This window comes from Marmota marmota, unplaced genomic scaffold (genome assembly GCF_001458135.2).
Source record: "Marmota marmota marmota unplaced genomic scaffold, marMar, whole genome shotgun sequence".
Classification (NCBI taxonomy): Eukaryota; Metazoa; Chordata; class Mammalia; order Rodentia; family Sciuridae; genus Marmota; species Marmota marmota.
The window spans coordinates 40159915-40178390 of record NW_026000026.1 but is presented as its reverse complement, the minus strand read 5'-3'; the positions used below and the strand labels follow the sequence as shown (position 1 = coordinate 40178390).

General features: G+C 39.5%; 1 protein-coding gene across 5 annotated transcripts in view; it reads right to left on the bottom strand.

Moving 5' to 3' along the window:
• The window catches only part of Macrod2 (mono-ADP ribosylhydrolase 2), a 1954610-nt gene that overhangs the window by 414645 nt on the left and 1521489 nt on the right, over positions 1 to 18476 (bottom strand). The window lies entirely within an intron of this gene.

Genomic DNA, 18476 nt, shown 5'->3' with positions numbered 1-18476 from the left:
CGAATCTTTGAGAACGGGGCATGGCCTTGGCTCTCTTTAGCTGAGGTAACCCCAGTAGAGGCTAGGAGCTTTCTGCTTGATAGTGCTCCCAACATTATGAAAGACTGGTTCTACATTCTTCAATAGGGGATCTGAGCATCCATCATGTTATCTTTAGGGGTTCAGTAATGACTTTAGGGGTTCAGTAATAACCCAGAGAGCACAAGTTCATTTGTGAACAAATTTCCTCAGCCCACCATGCTTTGCTTTAATTAAAAGGATGAATGAGCCATTTTGATGGTTAGATTATTGTTTCTTCTTCTTCATCATCATCATCATTATTTGGGGGGTACTGAGGATTGAACTCAGGGGCACTAGACCACTGAGTCACATCCCCAGCCCTATTTTGTATTTTATTTAAAGACAGGGTATCACTGAGTTGCTTAGCTGCCTCTTCATTGCTGAGGCTGGCTTTGAACTTGATTCTCCTGCTTCATCCTCCCAAGCTGCTGGGATCACAAATGTGCGCTACCACGCCTGGCTATTGCTTTGTTATTATTGCTACCTAGAGGGACAGAGTCAATCAACTAATGGTCAATCAACTAATGGTAGAGTCCATCATCTATCACTAGATAGATGTTTTGAAGTATGCTTCTTCAGGAATATAGAGTATCAAACTCCAAAAGACAACTACGAATTATACCTTTTACTACTATCTCCGTAAGAATAAAGTGGGACTGTGTTTTGCATGTAGGCGTGAAATTAAATTTCCTTCCTTGCTCATTTCAACTGAGGTTTACTATGCATTCCATTTGAAGTGGATAGTTGTACCAATTTAAGTGGAGATGTTTTTAACTGCTCAGAAAAGAAATAAACACAGACTTTACAGGAAACATCCACAAAGGATCTTCTAAGAGGCATGAGAAGATGAGTCCTGCATGACTCAGGAAATCCAGTGGACGTCTTCTTTGCCAATGATGGGAGCTGGCAACTGGAAACTTGCTGGGGGAGTTATTAACAAGAGTGTTCAACAGTAGATAATAAATATGAACCTGGAATTGAGTTACTTTCCTATATTTAATCCAATTTGATTCAGATTTTAAAAAGTTATCAGAGTATTTCTCATTGTTTCTGTCATCTTATAGTTAAATATTCATATTGAAAGTTGCCTTGCTGATTTGCTATGGGTTAGAGTATCATTTGGGGAGGGGGGGAGCTGAAACAATACTTGGAATGAATTTATACAGGAAGGATAATCAGTAGCAAAAACTGAACCCTGAATTTTTCATCTAGCTGAACCATACGAGATGGTCAAATGTCAAGGTTTTCCTAGCAATATTTTTTGAGCTCCTGTGTTTATCTGTAAGCTTGCCTCTGCCACTGCATTTTTTTTCTGCAGATATCAGCATATTCTCTACAAACCTGCTGATTGCTCACATTAGCCTGTGGTATTCATCTCAAGTGCTCATCAAGCACCATTTGTCTCCTCTGAGCTTCTGATTTTTTAAAATGGCTTTACCTTCCTCCTAGGCTCTTAACCAAAGGTTTTTCTCTACGACAATTTTTTTCAGTATATTGGACATCACACAACTATTTTGTCATTTGGTTAGATTTCCTGAAGCTCTCTTGGAAGTCACTTGCCACTTTGTCATTAAAAAGAAGCTAGAGGAAGAAGAAGTGTGTCTGGGGGATAGATATTAAGGGCTTTTCTTACTGGATTTTACAAGTAACTTTTTGATGAAGATCAGAAGAAAATGATTAAAAGAGAACCGACAGTGAGCAATGCAAAATTAAGATCAAATAGTCTTTGCTTATGACTTGCTATCTGGAATAACAAAAACAACAGGAAAAATAAATGAATTTGTAAGGAAGTCAGACGAGGCTACCAGAAACTGGGGAAAAGCAGCCACAGAAAGAGTGGTGGTGAAGCCAGTGAAAGGAACCTTGAGAACCACCTGCAGGATCTAGTGCACTGGAGGAGTGCTCCTGCTCCAGTAATCCAGCCTACAGTGGCCTGAGAAGCATGGAATAATGGCCACTATAGCCACCTGCCCAAACAGCTTCCCTGTTATGTGAACAATGAACCATTGAGCGTCACATACTGAGATCTGATTTGTAGCTCTTCCTCCTTCATTTTTTTCTTGCTCCTTCCTGCCAATTTCTGAGCTGTTTCTCCATTTGCGAGCACTATCCCAGAGGCAGGAGTCAAAGGGAGAGACAGAGGCATTGAAAAGTTCTGACCGTTTAGAGAAGGGTCTAGGAAAAGCCTTCAGTGGGGAAGGCATGAGAACTGGGTTGCTGGAGCTCTTGGGTCTGTCATGGTTCCCATATCCCTGACTGAACTTGAGTTAGGTCCTCTGGGGTTTCTTGCCACTTAATAAAGTAATTTTCATGAACCTTCCTGTGCAAACTGAAAACTAAGAGAGAAATTTTAAAATTTAGACATATTGATCCCTATACTACTGCCAAAAATAGTGGCATTTATACGGACTCTCAGGGTATTGCAAGTCAATTTTCCTTGATTAGCTCATTTGGTTCTCATTAGGAGTTTGATATTTGCAATTTACAGGTGATGGGGCAGAGAAGTCAGGAGGTCAAGTGTCTTGCCCACGACTACACTGCTGAAGAACTTTTCCAGAGAACTTACCCATAAACTGTTATTTCAGTTTTAATTGTGCCTCACATAGGGGAGAAGAATAAAGGGATCACAGTTTTCATTTTTAAACAATTTAAACTGTTCTTTTGTCCTGGCTCAAGGTATCAAACAATGAATGACAAGCTTTGATTTGGAGATAGGACTATTGCAGTAACTGAAGAAGGCTCCAACTCTGGGCATTTTTAAAGGTGCAATGATCTGAATCCAAACCCAGTGGGCCAAAGAGAGCAAGGATTCGCTTAAGGTTGTCATTTAAAATAAATGACACGTGGCAAAGTTTGAAATTCAGATAAGCAATTAATAAATTTTTTAGTATGGATCTTCCCCATGTAATATTTAGGGCATGCTTATACTAAAATATAGGGTGTATCATTTTATTTGTTGACAGAATTATTCTGACACATCTAGTGAAAAAGATATCAACTTCAAACCTTCTTCCTTATCAACATGGGAAATATTTTCTGTCTGGCCCTACAGTGCAAGGAAGGGCATCTGCTTTGAGCTGATTCTCCATCTGAATGTCTTAACTCCACCCATTGTCTTCTGGTCTATCCACTTTGCAGAAGATGGCATCTCTTTGAAGCCCTTGGGTCTCAACCTTCCAGATTTTAGTAGCATCATGGTCTCAGAGGAGTCACCACTGGGGAAGAGATCCGAAATATAGGCAGGGTTCCAGGGGATGCCTATCAGCAAGGTTTCTGACAAATTTACCTCTATATTGAACAGACACAACTCATGGGACCAGAGATGAAGCAACTTAATTTTTGTCTCTTAACAGCCTCTAGGGAAAAAAAAAAAGTACTTAGAGAAGGTCATTCTTTCCTGCTCTTTAAACAAGTTCTGAGATGTCCCTGGTCTCACTGATCATGATTACAATGTAAAATGTCCTAAAGATACTTAGTTATCAGACACAGTCAACAGTATGGGGACATAAAAGTTAAATGTTTGCTATCATCTAATAATGAAGACATTAAACACGTTTTGAAGTCAAAGTCTTTACAGTTGGTGCTGTTTATGTGTGGGAAGCTGGGAGTGGGGTGTGATCATTCTTCTTTTACACCCTGCTCTCTTCTCTTGCTGACTTTAGTTTCTAATGACTTCTGGGTTGAGGAGAGAGGAAGAAGCAGAGTCAGAAGAAAAAGATGGTTTTGCATTCCGAGGCCAGCTGATCTTTAAAGCCAATTACTTTATTTACTTATTTACTTAGAGATACAGGTCTTGCTATGTTGCCTAGGCTGGACTCAAAGAACAATCCTCCCTTGCCTCAGCTTCCCAAATAGCTAATTAATGTTTTATGAAGCATTTTTGTGGATTGTTTGAAGGACCCCCAACCTCTTACCATCATCATGCAGCTGCCACCTGTGCAGCCGGTTAGCAGTGATGTGCCTGTTCTCTTGCATCACTTGACCCCTAACTTGACCCCAGAAACTGGCAATATCTTCAGATATCTCTCTGCTGATATTTGTTTACACCTCTGGGTGTCCCCACTGGACAGAATCCAAGACAATCTTACATCAGCTCTTCTCCAACTTTCTGGATTATATCCCTTGACTCCAAAAAACTCAATCCTAATAGAGCAATTACTCCACTGTGAAAGGTTCTAAATCACTTCCAAACATATTCATTATTCATATAAGGCCAGTATATTCCCTAACTGCAAGGGATGTCTAAGAGTTCTTGGAATGCTCTTATGGAAACTTTTCTCACTAAATACTTTTGCCATTTCTCCTCCTTTGGGCAGAGGGATGGGATTTAACACATACACCTTTCTCCAAAAATTTTGTTCTGAATAAAAAATTCCCAGAACCCTTTCAGACTAATGAAGAGGGCACTTGAAAGGTCTTCAAGGCATCATAGCTTTCCTATTTGAAAGTTTTACATTTTAACATCCTAATACTCTGGTAAAATTTGTACAAGAGAATACACATATTCAGAGTCAACCATGAGCCTCATTGTCCACAGGCTCATTGTTGACTAGCGTTGGGATTCTCAAGGGACTTTGGGGCATTGGACCAGTTCAAGGCTGTGTGTTCTTTACATTTCTAATAAGGAGGAGAGTTTTGGCCTCATACTTTCTCCTATGTAATGCGTGGGCTCTTTTGGATGTAGAGTGCACATATAATAAATCAAACTACTTAAAATCCCTTCTCTGAAAGTACTGCAAATTACTGCAAGAGCCTGAAAGGCTAAGAGTCATTTCCAGTCATGGCTTTCAAGAGCACTTACAATTTAAATTAGCTCTCAGAGCATTCTAGATCTCCCAAATAATATGTGTTATAAACGACTTGATATTGAAAACGTTAACCAATTCCAGCACATTTTAATCAATGAGTCAATATGTTTCTAAGGAATGATCACGGGCTCTGAGTAAATTCTCAAAGAGGTGCCAAGAACCATGTCTTTAACATGTGGAATGGCCTATCTCATTACCTAGTTGTTCACTGGTCCCTGTGGAAGTTGCAAAACAAACACATTACAACACCCACCAGGAGGAATTCTGACCAGCCACATTTTGTTGAGCAAATGGCTCAGCTGTCTCCTCTGAGGGGCTTGGGCCTGGGCATCAATAGCTACCTCCCTGCAGGGCTGACTCAGTCACAGGACAACAAAATGACAAGCATCCAGACAACCATGATCAGCTGATCTTGCTCTCCTTCATTCAGATTACTTTAGAATTGATAAAAATGTTGTGGTTTGTGTCAGAAAGTTTTAGGTTTATGTATCATGGATATTCATCTTTCTATATTTGACTTCTGAGTCATTTTTCTCATTGAGAAATTAATAATACTGATTTCACAGGTTTGTTGGGAGGAATATATGAAGATAGTTCAGGAAAATGCTTACTACATTCTAATATTTTGTTGTTTTAATATTAAAACAGAATGCTACATTGTCATAACTTGAGTCTTCCATTTGTGTTATTCTATCATGCCAATTTATAGTTCATAAATCATAAATGCACGTACCAGAGATAATCCTATCATACACAGATGGGATTCACTTCACATTTTAGTAAATGTCTTTTCATTTAACTTCTATTTTTATTTTTTAAGAATTAGAATCACATCAAATTCATAGTTATACATACTGTTTTTAAATATAAGGCAATTTAAATATTTCTCACATCACTAAATATATTTCAAAACAAGTTCTTGATGGATGCATTTTCCATTTTCCTTCCTGTGGGGAGTACCAATATTATTTTTGTTTTTGTTTTTGGTACTGAGAATTAAGCCCAGGGACACTTAACTACTGAGCCACATCCCCAGCTCCCCTATATAAACACGCACACACACACGTGTGTGTGTATGTATGTGTGTGTGTGTATGTGTGTGTGTATATATATATATATATATATATATATATATAAAATTTAGAGACAGGGCCTTGATAAGTTGCTGAGGCTGGCTTTGAACTCAAGATCCTCCTACCTCAGCCTCCCAAGTAACTAGGATTATAGGTAGCACCACTGAACCTGGCTACCAACTTTAATCTAATGATTATTGTGGTTGAACATTTCAATTAATTATTTATGTTTTGCATCATACATATTATTGCAATGAACAAATTTAAATGATTCATTGACCACATTTCTCACTTTTTTCTTAGGACAACCTAAAAGAAGGTCTAGACATTCTTAACCCTCTTAATACATTGCTAAATTACATTCTAGAAATTTATACTTGTGCCATAGTACTTTTTTGGCAAAATAGTTGCTGAGTTTATTTCCTCAACTAACTACAAGATCTGATTTTCTAATTTTTAAAAATGTTCTTGGCTCTTCCCACAAAATTTGTTTTGAAAGAAACAGATAGATGAAAAGAAAGTATAGAGCAAAGGCATTAATATTTAAAGGTATATCATCCAGGGAAGACTAACGGTTATTGGGAACGTGTATGTGTGCATCGTGGTGGGTCACATGATAGGGAAGGAGAGCTGCTGACTTCTAGTGAAAGGTGGTGATGCAGGCATGGAGTGGCTCCAATGCTATGCTCATGTTTCTCCTGTCTGTTTCTGGGAAATCCTCTTTGCTTCCCCATCAGAATCTTACAGACCCAAATTACTGGATAACAGAGAAATACAACTACCAAAAATAAAGATAACACCTTGAACATCATATATAACCTTTAGCAAAATTACTGGTTGGAGCAATCAAACGTTTGAGTTAAGCATAAGATATAACTGAAAAGAAATATGAAAGAGATAAGCAAATGAACTGAGACCAGTAAGAAATAATATAAATCAAGTGAGCATATTAGCTCCAAAAATATGATATCTGAAAGTAAGAATACAGAAGATGGAATAAGTAGATTAATATTAATGAAAAAAACAAATTTTCACTCTATGAAAAGATTTAGTAACTGCTTCAGTTTGCATCAGGAAAGGATAAAGAGAAATACAAAAGAAAAACTAGGAAATATGGAGGACAGAAGAGAGTAAGAATCAGACTGATATCAAATTTGTGAAGTTAAAAAATGAAGACAACGGAGTAATGTTTTGAAAGAATGAAACAAATAAAATATGAAGAAATCAACAGAGGTGACCAGGAAAAAATGGGGGAAAGAAGGACTTTTTAGTGGCATCATCCTTTCTATTTAGCAAAAGAAATTGGACCATTTTCTAATGCCATGTGCAGTAACAGAATCCAGCTAGACTAAAGAACTAAGGTAAAAACCAAAAGATTAAAAAGTTATTAATTTCATTACATTAAAATTAGTAGTTTATACTCAATATGGGACACCATGGGAAAGAATCGACAGATAAGCATTTGATGCACATTAGCCTGACAGAAATGAAAGTAATGAGATATTTCTTCACGCTTAGAAATTGGGGAGCTGAATAATGCCTCACGTTGGTGGGAATGTGTGGTTGCAGGCCATGGGAACCCCCATATGTTACCAATATGGTGAGGATTAGTGCAGCCATTCTGGATGTCAGTTTAGCAATCTCACTCCTGGGTATACATCAGAGACAGTCTTACGTGGGTCTGCAAGGAGGACATGCAAGAATATTGTTTGTGGTGGAAGGGAACTGGAGCCAATATAAATGTCTTTCACTGGATAAATGACTAAGTCAGATTCCACACCATGGAATTCCATGAGGCAGTGAGCAGTAATGGGTGAGATTTATAGCCAGCAATGTGGACAGAAATTCAAGAAAAGTAACAGATGCAAAAGAAAAAAGTAAAGGAAAGAAGAAAGGAAGCTAGCAAGTGGGGGGGAGGGGAAGAAAAGAAAGTATAACAATAAGATCTAGTATGACAATATTTGTATAAAAGTTATATTCAAAAAACAAAATTATTTTCAAAGAACTCTTCCAAATAAATGATTGTATCAAACATATAGGAGCATATGCTTATGGAGTGAGGGCAGGGTAGGGAACAGTAATTGGTTATGGGGTGAGAGGGAATTGGATAATAAGTTAAGTTAGAAGACCCTTTTGTAGACAAAGGATAATTGGCAAGGCATTGAGAATCCAATGACTCCTTTGCATTAACAGATGGACAGATAAACAAGGGAATGTGAGGAAACCCTGAAACAGCCTACTCTTTATAGACTCTGTGCTAAGGGCTCGCCTTCTCATGATCCAGCTGCGGGAAGAATTTGTGGCTCTCCTCCTTTAATTTCCCAATGGTGAAAGAATGGTTTGGGGAGAGGAAATCATGGGGACTCATCATAGGGAGGGATGAAAGTAGACCATGCTCTTAACACCATTCCAAAATGCCTTGGTGAAATCTCTTCACGGGGATGGTAGTACTGACCACAGAAGAGCCTGTGAGCAGGTGTGTATATTGTATCATTACTATGCCACAGGTGGGGCATAGTTTGGACACTGCTCCTTTCTGCAGACCTCATATAAGGGGATAAAGAAGGGTCAGAAAGCAACAGAAAGTGCTTCCTCCAGCCTCCTGGAAAGATGCCAGATGCCTCCTACTGTGTGTAGTACAAACAAATTGATATGATATGAAATATTTAAAACTTGTGCATGCTGATCCATGTTCCAAACAAAAGTCTGCTGTCAGAAAAGATGAAAATAAAGAAGTGAGAAATAGCTACTCAGAAGAAAGCAAAATGCCAACATAATGCCAATTTTTACTTAAGAAAGTAGACCACCTCCTGGAGGGTGAAATTTCCATGCTCAAAAGCATTACTCCAGCAAAGTGAGCATGGACCTGAGGCATGTGGTCTTAATAAATCTTATTCCATATCCCCTGGATTACTACTAAAATAGTGTTACAAGTAGTGCCTCTTATGAACACAGTGACTTGAAATTATAAGGAAAAACAATACTGTATGCCTCTGTTACGAGGGTAGTTTACAATTAGCCGCAAATGTCATTGTGCCAATATTTGCAGTAGGGGACTGGGCACTAGAGAATTTCAGATACAAATCAAATTTTGCAAACGGAAAAAAGAAAATGGCGCTACCTCATGATATCAGTACTTCTCCTTAATAACACGGGTAAACACCAGAGTCTCATCCTAAGAAAGGGAAGATTAAGCCAGAGCTCCTTATCAGTCTGCCAAGAGAGACCTCAAGGTGTCAGAATTAAGTCCTGCAGGGTCACAGCATGAGATGTGGATAATGTGCAGAGACAGCACCAGCATCAATATTCCAAAAAAGCAACTAGATAATTGCTTCATATCACATCTAACACACAATGATAAAGACTGTCACAGTAATTACTCCTAGGATACCAAGGACTGCCACGCTGCAATTATCATCACGGCCTGGGTTGGTTTATATGTGATTGTGTGTCTCTCTTACTGCTGCCAGATTACCTCCTTGCAGATATGTCACTCAGATTGGTAGATTTAGCTCTGGGGGGCACAAGGGTTTCTTCTGAAATACGGAGATTGAAGTGCACCAATTTAATATTCGCTTCTTACTGGTAAAAGCTCAAACCCATTTGACAAAAGCTGACAAGAAGGGGAAGCTTTGAAAAAGGAACCTAAGCCCGGAAGTATACTTTGGATGATTTCATCATTCCCCAGTATTCTAGCATATTTTATTTCTGAGATTTCAAATAATGAAGACAAAGGAGACAAAGTTTCTAAGTAAAGGATATTTGCAGTCTTGCAATAGAAATAGAAATAAAACTTAAGGGAATCAGGGAGGTTTCATTTACTTCATTTTATTGCTTTCATAATTTTCTGAGAGGGGATCACACTACCTATAGGACTCATACAGGAAAGTGTCTGCAAGAGTTAGTGGAAAGTAGAAAAGGGAAGGAAATAGAATACTTTATGACAGAAGCTTTAAATTAGCAGTTCCTGACCAGGCTGAAAGGCCCAGAGGAAATATGATCAGAGCCTCTAGCATACAACTGTTCACATGTTGAGTTATTCCCACCTAATTTCAGACTGAGGACTAACCCTGCCTTTACTATTTCAATAGCTGCAGAAACATGTAACATCTCATGATGCACACTGATGCTTGTCTCTTACCTGAAACAGACAACAGATGCCTGTCAACAAAAACATTGATCTGTATCTGCAACTTTGGGCTATCTTTTAATAATACTGACTATTTATCGAGCAGTTACTCTGTAGTAGGTATTGAAGTACTTACAAGTATTTATTCATTTTATCACATTTAATTCTTAGCACTCTGTCAGGTCTTATTATTTTTCCCCATTCTATAGCTAAGAACACTAAAACACTGGAAATTTTAATTACTGGGCCAAGTTTCATATCTACAAAGTAGCAATGTCAGGATTGATCTTCAGAAGTCAACTTGACAGACCTTATACGTGACCATCATGGCAGAAGATCCAACCATGACAACTATGATGAATCAACGGACGATTCAGCATCAACTGACAAAAATCTGACTGTCTTTCAAAAGTTTATTGAATGTTTTATAACTCATAGCTTAAAACTGCCACACCAAATTCACGTTGACTTAGATTTTCAATCCATTTTATTATTTTAAAAAAGAAAATAAACGAAAGAGGTACAGAAAGTAAGGTTTCCAGTGCCTGCAGACAAAAGGATTAGTTTAATTTCCTGTCATACAGATAATTAGGCACCAAATAGGTCCCTAAGGTAATTAAAAACATAATAAACCTAATGAAACAAGGACCATATTCTGGTTAAAGAGGAAAAAAAATAAAAGTCATAAATCACTAGCAAATCATGAATTTCCTCAACAGGTGGATTGTACTTGTAAAAAAAAAATACTGTCATTCTTCAATATCCAGAGTCCTTTACATCAGCTCTGAATGTGTCCAGTACAATCACGAGCAACAATAAATCTGTCCTTACTTCTTCTTGGGAAGGAGGGGAGGCAAAAGGCCCTGAAAGATGAGGAATTGAAGCTCAGAGTCAGATTTCTGGCATCTTGGTGCTGTACTGGTAACCAGATGAGCATAAGGAGAGACTGTGAAGCATCCTGAGTAGTTGGAGAGCCAGTTCTCCTTGGAGAGGGGGGTCATCTGCATTTCCTTATAATGAGAGAGAGATCCCAAGAATAGGAGGATGGAAACTCACATTACCACAGTCTCTAGACTTGTTCAGACCTGGCCATGCCATTGCCCTGCCAAAGGATAACATTAGTAGGAGGTATTTTTTTTTTTCAGAATAAGTCCATTTCCTACAAAAGAAAATAGTTACAAATCTTTTCTTAAATACAATTTCATGATCTAAGTGGCTAATTCAGAAACCATGTTGACTACTCCAGAAAACAAGGACTCTAATGTAATAAAGAAGATGAATTAAAAATACACGTTTGATAAAAGAAATGGCCCAAAATACTGCTTTATAAGATAGGAAGTTTGATGCAGAGAAAAAGCTCCAGAGAGGGAGTCAGAAGACTAAGGTTTAAATTGTGCTGAATTACTCATTGCTGTGCAACTGTAGGAAGGATAGCTAATCTGTCAGTGTCTCTGTTTCCATTAGCTTTAAAAAAGAGAAATGAATTCTTGCCTCATGGATTGTCATGAACATTCAACCAGCATCTGGCATTTGGTAGCTTCTCCAGAAATACTGTATTGGTGAATCTGAAGTATTGTTCAAAGTAGCAATGTTAACATAGGTGACCATAGGTTTCATATTCCATCTCTTTATTAAGAATGTAAATAAATGGCAACTTTATGATACACTAAATATTTTTATGTATTGGAGGCTCTTTCTGAATCTTCTATTATGACTATCCATAATCTCATATTATGATGTCTAAATTATGGATTTCAGAATGTTTTGATAACAATGAATTTTAACATTTAATAATATGTAATGGTTTTATGGTACATTGATGTTAGTCTTTTCTCATTTTTCTTGTAAAACTTCTCTGGCTAAACTTGCCATTGTGTTTTTTCCATGTATCTCTGGAAGCTACATCTTGGGTTAAAAATTCATATGGGCACTAAAAGTCCTGAGCTATCAAGCCATAAAAAAGACATAGAAGAAACTTCAATGCATACCTCAAAATGAAGGAAGCCAATCTGATGGGACAACATACTGGATGGTTCCTGCTAGAACATTTGGGAAAAGGCAAACCAATGGAGACAGTGAAGAGAACAGTGGTGTTCAGAGGGTGATGGAGAAAGAGGAATGAAAGGCACAGCACAGAGGATTTTTAGGGCAATGAAATTACTCTAAATGACACTACAATGGTGGATACAAGTCATTAGATATTTGTCCAAGCCCATGAGAATATGCGACACCAAGATTGAACCCTAATGTGAATTATGGACTCTGGGTGATCAGCACAGGTTCATTAGTTGTGTTGGAGGTTCCCCTGTGGTGAGGCATGGTGGCAATGGGGGTGTGTGTGCTATGTACATGTGGGTGTATGGGAAATCTCTGAATCTTCTGCTTGATTTGACTGCAAATATAAATCTCCCTAAAAATAAAGCATATTAATTTTTTTTAAAAAATTCATGTTGGGATTTTATTGAAATCATGTTGAATTTATTTCTTATTCAAAGAAAATGAACATTTACACGCTTGTACTTTGCTGTTCAAAAACACTGTCTATTTTATTGCTCCAGGTTTTCTTTGTGATCTTCAGCATATTTTAATTTTTTCTTTATATTTGTAAATATCACAAATTTCAAAAATATAGCTTATTATTTTTGTTTATTTTATATTTTTGGCAATATAGCTTCTATTTCCATCATATAGTCTCTTTATTACCTATACAGGAATCTTTCTGTTGCTTTTGCATCAATATTGTGTATAATCGTGTATAGTCATATGAGCAGTTTTTCTTAGTTGATTTTCTTGGTTTTCTGTATGTATAACAATATAAAGAATATGAGCATATTATGGACATTTTTATTCTGTTAAATCCACAGAAAATGTATTCCTTTCAATGTTTTCCTGTTGAGTATGACAGTGGTTTTAGTATTGTCATCAATGTAATTTATCCTGTTAAGGAGGAATCCAGCTATTTCTTTATATACTGACTTTTGAGTGATGTAAGTATACAAATTAAAAATCAATATATAAAATTTTAAAAGGAAAAATCAATTAATGCTTTATTTCAGTGGCAAGTGTCAGGCTCTATGTCTCAAGAAATAATAGCAAAGGCACAACTAGCAGTTCCCAGTGTGGTCCTCTGGACCAGCAGTGTTAGTATCATTTGGGAACATACTAGAAATGCAAATCTGAAGGCCTTACCATAGACTTACTATATCAGTCTCTAGGCATGGAGTGGCCCAGTAACTTGTAATTTAGCAAGTCTTCCAAAGGATTCTGTTGCATGTTAAATTTTGGGAGCCACTGGTTTAGCTGGATTAATAGGCCAAACAAAGGATGAACCAGGGAACACTGGGTTCTTAGTTGGGAAGAGCCAAACTGTCCCTTAATCAACCGAAACGTGGCTAGGAATATACAAAAACCTCAGCTGCCCCAAACTTTGCCCTTCCCCACTCAGAAAGATACTCTCCTCTTTCCTTAAAGTGGAAGCCCAATCCCAGTTTCTCACCTTGATTAAATAATAAAGGCAAGACATTGCATCATGATGAAGTTTCTATTAACAGTGTCATGTTTTAGTTCAAGGTTCTCCCAGAAGCAACCCTAAGATAAAGACTCAGTGTTAGTAATTAATTTGGAAGGTTGTCCCAGGAAGCACCAGTCATGGAATTAGGAAGTGAAACAGGTAAGAGAAAGGCAATCGAGAAAGGGACTGCCTTCAAGACAGACAATTCAGTGGGAAACTGGAACTTAATCCTGGAAGAAATGATCCTAAACTGCAGCAATAAGCTAAAATATTTATGTATCATCTTTGGAGAATCACTGGATGAGCTGTTCCCAGGAGTGCTAATTCCTAACTGTGGACTGTGCCAAGTTTTCTGCCCCTGGAATAAAGAGTTTTCAGTCTCAGTCCCAGATGGTAGTGGCTTCAGTGTCCCTCCACACCACCCTGGAGTAGGAGAGGTGTGGAGGGACATTGATGTGTTTGCTGCCTCCATTGTGTCCCTGAGGTTAGGCTGTGACCATGTTGCTTCCTATGTTGGCACATCAGCATCATTATGTGTATCATATTCATAAGCTCCAGCATGGGAAATCTGAAACCAACCAGCCCACCTGCTGAAGAGGTCCACAGAGATGGCTCTTCTTTTCATAGAGATAAAAGCAGATGAAGGCTGATGGAAGACATGGATGGGTTAGTACAACCCAGGGGAAATGTGAAGTTGTAGGGGAAAATACTAGAGAATGGAGAAGGGGGAAGGTGAAAGTAGACATGGAAGGAAATAACATCACGATTTTAGCAAAAGCCAAGCCCCCGCTGCTCTAGCAAGGTGCTGTGGCCTGAGGGAAGAGGAGGCACAGGAACGAGTTATCTGTGCTCATCATGGGTACAAATGCCCTCTATGGCTACATCAAAAGAGTAAATGCACATGAAGAAATGTACCTGAAATGACCCAGCTCATTAGGAATTTGAAAACAATGGGAGAACCACTTCATGTATTCAAATTCCTTTTATTTATATTTGCTTAGGATTTTTATTTATGTATTTATTTTTCTTCAACCTCATCCTCAACTGTAATAGCAGTGAAATCATTGGTTAAAGATTAGCTTTTTGTTTGGTTCTGAAACATACACACATAAATGTATAATTAGTTTTAAAAAGCTATTCCATACTAGTTCAAATACCTCAAGTGCTAACAGGTAATATTCTGGCAAATGGAGCTCTTTAATTTGCTTTCTTTCTATAATACCAAACATCTAAAAAATAGTCTAGAGGTTCTCAAATTTTAGCTTGAGGAAGAATAGACTGTAAAACATTCTAAAAATGCACATATACTTGTCCTCCAACTCCCGAAAACTCTGATCCAAAAGAACCCCTAATGAGACCCAGGAGATTACATTTTGGGGGGTGGGGTACCAGGGATTGAACTAAGGGGCACTCAATCACTGAGCCACATCCCCAGCCCTATTTTGTATTTTATTTAGAGACAGGGTCTCACTGAGTTGTTTAGCACCTCGCTGTTGCTGAGGCTGGCTTTGAACTTGTGATTCTCCTATCTCAGCCTCCCAAGCCACTGGGTTTATAGGAGAGCTCCATGCTTGCCTGTAATTTCCCAATAGGAAATTACATTTTTGACAGGGAAAGTCTAATAAAGTTGCCATAGGACAAGCAGAGAATCAATCTATGAAGTAAAACCATTTGGAGTAGCTCAAGGAAGTATTTGAGGTAGTACCCGTGAGAAAATTACTCCTGACATTTAAAGTTTAATTACAATAATTTCCTCCACATCCACAGTTTCACTTTGTGTGGTTTAACTTACAGTCAAGCGTGGTCTGAAATATTCAAAGGAAAATTGCAGAAATAAATAATTCACAATTTTAGACGATGCGCCATTCTGAGTAGTGTGACACAATCTGGGGTGACAAAATCCCATTCTGTCATGCTTCTCTCCCATTCAGGCCACAAATCATCCCTTATTCTGTATACTCCCCTCCCCAGCACTGATCCCTCTTAGTCATTTAGTAGTAATCTTAGTTATCACATCAACTTTTCAGTATCTCAGTGCATGGATCATGTAAACCCTTAGACAGCAGCCTAACCCTACATCGCAAGGCCTACCTTGTCTTCATATTACTTCATATCACCCCAAAGGCATTATATCTTGTCACATCATCACAAGAAAGATGAGAAAAGTATAATAAGATATTTTGAGGGAGAGAGAGAGAGAGAAGCCATATTCACGAAAGTTTTATTAAATTACATGATTATAATTGTTCCATTTTATTACTAATTCTTATTAATTTCTTACTGCACCTAATCTATAAATTAAACTTTATTGTAAGTATGTAGGGATAGGAAAAATAATATTAAAAGTATAAGGTTCAGGGCTGGGGTTGTGGCTCAGTGACAGAGCGCTTGCCTCGCACATGTGAGGCACTGGTTCCATCTATAACTAAAAAATATTTTTTAAAAAAGTATAGGGTCCAGAATTATCCAAGGTTTTAGCTATCCAATGGAGGTCTAGGAACATATCCTATATAGATAAGGAGTGACACTGTCATTACTTAAGAACCAGACTGGCAGAGAAAGTATATTCCACAAGATGTTGTTACATGTGTGTGCACACATGGGCACAAATATGTGTGTGTGTGGATGATCCCCAAATGCCCATGGCCTAAGGATGTAAATAGGAGACACAGGAGACTTAGGAGTGTGGCACTGGGAGATGGTACAAGATTTTCTACAAGAAAGCATAGAATCTTGGGGGATTGAGAGAACTATTATTAGGTACATGCATTCCTGGCCCCAAACCAGAGCCCCTCTTTAGAAAATGAAACAGATACGTTGTTCCCTTTCCTTTTCACCCATGACAAGTTTTGTGAGCATGCTAAAGGCTTAGAAAAAAAAATGAAGACTTGAGGGACATTGGATTTGATATGTAATCTACCCTCTAAATGAAAATTTTCTAAGACTGCAGAAGAAGTCAGGCAAAAGGTGAGGCCTCTTTCAGCAGCCAGGATCCCGAGAGATATTTTCTTCTAGGTAACGAACATCTCTCAACCTTGACAGAACTTGATTACTATAGTTTAGTATTAAACACGATGTCAGAACACATCTCTCTCCTGAGATTGTGAAGCGGGGAAAAGCTTGAACTGCAGTTGGCAAACCTTGGTGCTGTCTCAGGTGTTTGCAGAACATGCCTTCTGCCCATCCCCATCTCCACATGGTAGCAAGGGAGAATGGCTACCACCTGAATACACAGAAAGCCAGAGGTTTTCTCAAATTATAGCATGACACCTTCTGTCAAAGGACACATGAGGAAATTTCAGCAGGTAGACTAAAGGAGTAGTGCAGAGGAACTTTGGAAATCATCTAATTCCACTATGTGAATAATTGCACATCTTTTGCAAATTTAGATATGCTTCTATGTGTTGACATAATTTGTATTTTAAAAGCAACCACTCTTGTGTACAATGAATCAAAATGCATTTTCCAGTCATATGTACCAAATTAAAATAAATAAATAAATTAACTAAAAAATAAAAACAAGCATTCTGTTACATATATACATCTGAACTGACTTGTGAGGTCAAATAAAATGCCAAGATTCTGGAAAGCAAAGTATACATATGCTCAGCACTAGTGACATGTCTTCACAGACCCACGCATTTGGTGAGTTTTTACCTGATTGCCTCATTGGTTGGCCAACAGACTACATCAAAGCAACAAAAGCGAAGACTCCAAGATGGCCGGGAATAGAGTGCATCACACCCCGTGTACCGCGTCACTGCGCAGGTGAATAACGAGTTAGAACGACAAAAAACTATCTTGTTAGGAATTTACAGGAAAATTGGGGTGCACCGAAACCTAGAGGAAGGATTTCCAGCACCGAGGTCCAGTAATTGAGTCTCAAACACGAGCCAACTGTGCGACCAGAGATCCAGGCTGACTGATCCACGCGGCCCGCCCCACAGCTACAGACGGCAGGGTGCCGCCGAGAAGCGACCAGCAAGCAGAGAGAAACGTTGCTACAGATTCTGTGGAATTCTGCCGGCTGTGCCCTCACTGAGCCCCGGGCTGAGTTCGGGATTTCAGACAGGGAAGGAAGAGGTCCAGTTCTATCCCCCACAACGGAAACTCCAGCAAGGAAGCCAGCGGCCACCATCTTGGAGAGCTGACGTAACCACCACCACTCTCCGACAGATTGCAACAATAAAACAGGTGTGTGTTACTCAGCCCATCTCCCATACAGCGGGGAATTCGCATAAAATCTCTCCTAGACTTTCTGGGGGAGGGATTATCAGAACGAGCCTGCATAAAGACGCGGGGAAAGGGAGAGACACCTGACCTCCAACTCCCCCTCCCATCAGCAGCGAAAACGAAAACTGTCTTGCCAGCGCTGGGGAGGGGCAAGCGGAAAAAATCAAAAAAATAGAGTGCCGGGGTTCCCAATAGCCACCCTCCACACCCACCAAACTGCAGGCTCAGAGTACAGTTTGAACTGCTAAGAGGCATCACTCAGGGGAAGACTGGGCTAGCAGGAGAAGCCAGGACTAGCAGGAGAAACCAGGGGACTAGAGGCCAGGCCCTCGTGACTGGGCTGCTGGAGACTGCACGCCCGCCTGCGACAGCCCACCCGCCGCCCGCATGACTGGGCGGCTAGAGATCGCCCGCCCGCTGGCGACCGACCGCTTGAGTGGGCGGCTAGAGATCGCCTGTCCGCCGGCAACCGATCGCCCGCCGGCTGCCTGCGCAACTGGGTGGCTGGAGACCTCCCGCCCGCCGGCAACCGATCGCCCGCCGGCGGCCCACACGACTGGGTGGCTGGAGACTGCCCACCCGCCGGCGACCGACCGCGCGACTGGGCGGCTAGAGATCGCCCGCCTGCCGGCGACAGCCCACCCGCTGCCCGCGCGACTGGG